The following is a 3,881-nucleotide window of genomic DNA, read 5'->3' as shown; positions in this document are numbered from 1 at the left end:
TTTTTATATACCTTTTTTATTTTAAAAACAATTGATAGAAATATTTGTTTTTTCTTTCCTAATACTCCATTGTAACACAATCATATATAAACCGTTGTAACCCATAAGGGTTTATGCCTTCCACGCTACCTTCATAAAACGCTGGAACCTCCCACGGTTTACAAGCAACTCAGTTTTCCCATAAACCGTCCCAGCCTGCCACGGTTTATGCACAATTCAGAAACCGTGGTGGGTTGCCACGGATTACATAGAATAGGATTTTTGCACATGCACGTAACAACAATCCCTTTTGCAGATTTAGGTAAAGGTTTCGACATTTTATTTAAATAAGTAAATTGCCCTAAAAAATGACATTATAATTTAATATTATATTTTTCAATAATTAACTAATTATCTATTTAAAAGTGATTTTGACTAATATTATCTAAATAATATTTATTTTATCAAGATCAATTCTAGTATAAAATTACCAAATATAAATTATATTGACATAGACTTACTTCTATCCAAAATTGATTATACAAAATCACTTTCATTCAAATTATAGTTTGACAAACGCCAATTTAAACACATACAAAGACCATGGAATATTAATATGGAAGTTCGAGTCAAATAGATATAAGGATCAAGCTTATCATGGGACTGTAGGTGGAACTAATTAAATACCATGGAAACATTCCAATGTTGATCAAATGTAGCTTAAATCAGAAAGAGTATATATACACCGTTCACACCACCATCCTCATCTTCTAGTGAAGATGAGTATGCGAATAAAGCGCAAGTCAGGTATTTTTAAAATAAGTTGCGTTTGTATTACTAAAACTGGAGTATTATGGACTAAACTAATTGCTTAGTTAATTGTTGGGGATACAAATATTAACTCATCAGAATAAATATATTCAGAGCATCTAAGAACTTTAGGGCTAAAACATTGTGATTTGTGTTTTTGTGACACCATACCTCTTTTATCATTGCTTGCTTTCTTTCACATCATTATTTTACCTTCACTCAACTAGGATATTAATATAAGAGTAAATGATAAATAAGTTATGACTTTTTTTTTCGGACATTTTCGTTCTTGAAGAATTAAAAATACTTTCATGTTCCTAACCTTTGTAAAACGTAAACAAATTAACCCTTCTTGAATTCACTCTATTTGACCAGACAAAAAAAATTCTGACGTGGCAAATGTGGAGCTAAGCTGTCCGTAACAGATGACATGTGGCCATAAGCATGAAATATGAAAGTATTTTTCATTTTTCGAAGACGAAAATGTTCGCAAAAAAAATCAAAGACCTATTTATCCTTTACTCTTAATACAATTAGCTTGAATATAAAAATATATGTTTTTTAATCATGTATTAATATATATTAAAAATTTTAAATTTTGTATTTTACTCTCTTAACAATTATTCTAAATTTGTTTCTAAAACTCTGTTTTGTTAAGGTGGATAATGAAAAATCGGTTGCCATATATGCATATGGTTCCAATTAACCAAAAGCAAGCTTGGCATTTGTGTTTTTCTTTTTTTATTTTATTATTTTATCTTTATATATATAGTAGGGGTGTTTGCGGTGCGGTTTGGATCGATTTTGAGTCAAAAACTCATCCGATTCGAACACTAATTTTACTTGCGGTGCGGTTTGGATTTGATGACTAAAAAAAACCTGATCCGATCCGATCAAATTTCAAGCGGTTTGGATTGGATTGGATTTGCAGTTTTGTAAATTAAAAAAATTAAATACATATAACAAGTCTTAACATCAAATTTTAAATAATCAATAATAACATAACAAGTCTCAACAATATTTTAAAAGTCAACGATAACATAACAATAGAAATAAAATTATAGGTTAGTTAAAATAAAGGAAAAAGCTACTTGTACAACACTAATCAGCCTTTAAGAATATTTAATTATTTTTTTATTAAAACATATCCCTATTTTTTAGATACATATCTATAAATAAATTTAATTTAAATATTAAAATAAAAAATTTCTCTAACTTCTCTCTCACTTCATAGTTAGTTATTAGGATTTTGCTTTTTTTACGTAACTTCACAAAATCAAACATGATTTGTTATTCTTTTTTTACGTAACATTCACATTGCATTAGTGAATTTCAAACAAACAGGAACCGTCTAGCTTAAGTTTCCTCTCATTTTCATCGATTAAAGGTATCACCACATTGTAACTAAAACACTCTCTCATTTTTATTGGTAAAAGGTATCACCACTTTTCACACCTATGCTTAATTAATGTTATGAAATATCATGTTCATCATTTTTTATTATATTTAAAAATAAACATGAAAATTCCATTCTTATTTAATTGGAACAAGTTTGATTTTATTTGATTTTACCAATAGAATTGTTACGGATAAAGTATTTTGTATTTAATTAGTTTGAGTAAAGACATAAAAAAAATCTAGAGTTTAAGAGAGAAGATGTAGCTGGTATAGTCATAAAAATGGTATTTTTATTTTTCAATTATAACACATCTAATAATATGATGTTATATACAAAATATTTTTAAAACACATCCAAAATCATAAAATTATAGAATTTAAATATAAACGTTAATAATACAATTAATCTTTTGATTTTTCATTCGATAAAATGCAACTAATATTTATTATTTAATTATAAGTTAGATTTTTTTCATTACTTATTTGAACATTAACGTTTTCAAATAAAGTAATTCATACTTAATTAGTTTGATTAAAGATGCATAAAAAATTAAAAATTTAAGTAAGAAAATGTAGATGGTATGTTCATAATTTTTTTTTAAATTATAACACATCTAAAAATATGATATTATGTATAAATTATTTTTAAAACACATCCAAAATTTAAAAGTCTAAGTAAGAAGATGTAGATGGTATATTTATAATTTTTTTTTCAATTATAACACATCTAAAAATACAATGTTATATATAAATTATTTTTGAAACACATCCAAAATTATAAATTCTAGCATTTAAATATAAATACTAAAAATACAATTAATCATTTGATATTTGATTTAATAAAATGCATTTAATATTTATTATTTTATCATTAGTTAGATTTATTCGTTACTTATTTAAACATTAACATTATCAAAATTATTAAAATTAATAATTAATTTAAATTTTTTATATCTTATGAATAAAAAATATAGCTAACATGTATTATAGTAGTATTAGCTGAAATTTTTATTATTTATTTGAGTATTAGTATTTATTTATTTTAATTTTTTTTACTGATGTTATTTTTTGGTGTTTTAGCTAATGTTTAAAATTAGTTTATTTCGTAAGTTTATTATGCATACAAAATAATACAGTCATACTTAAAATATTTTTAGAACACATCCAAAAATTTATCAAATAAATATAATTAAATGATTTAAGATTTATTTTAAAATTTTAAAATTAAAATTTTGAATTTTGAATAATTTGATTTTTAGATGTGTATTTAAATTATAATATATTAAGAATTAAATATATTAAATCTGAAACAGAAATTTAAAATTTAAATTTTTCTGTTTTATTTAGTTTGTATTTTAAATGTGTATTTAATTTTAAAAAGACATTAAATCTATTCATAATTTTTAGTTATATTTGTTTTACTTTTTTAAAATTATTGTAATAAAAGGCTAAATATTGTACTATTTTCAAAGGATACCTAGCTGAACCGTAAAATAAATAAATAAATAATATTTTGAATATAAAATATTTATTAAATAATAATAATACTGAATAATATAAAAATGTATAACAAATTGAATATGTTATAAATATAATTGTAAATATAATAATAAAATAATAATATTATAGTACATTGTGCAGTTTGAATTGGATTGGATCGGTTATGAAAAGTAAATTCGAAATCTGATCTGATC

The sequence above is a fragment of the Arachis stenosperma genome, chromosome 10 (genome assembly GCF_014773155.1).
Source record: "Arachis stenosperma cultivar V10309 chromosome 10, arast.V10309.gnm1.PFL2, whole genome shotgun sequence".
Taxonomy (NCBI): Eukaryota; Viridiplantae; Streptophyta; class Magnoliopsida; order Fabales; family Fabaceae; genus Arachis; species Arachis stenosperma.
The sequence above is the reverse complement of the archived record's forward strand: the minus strand, read 5'-3'. Positions refer to the sequence as shown.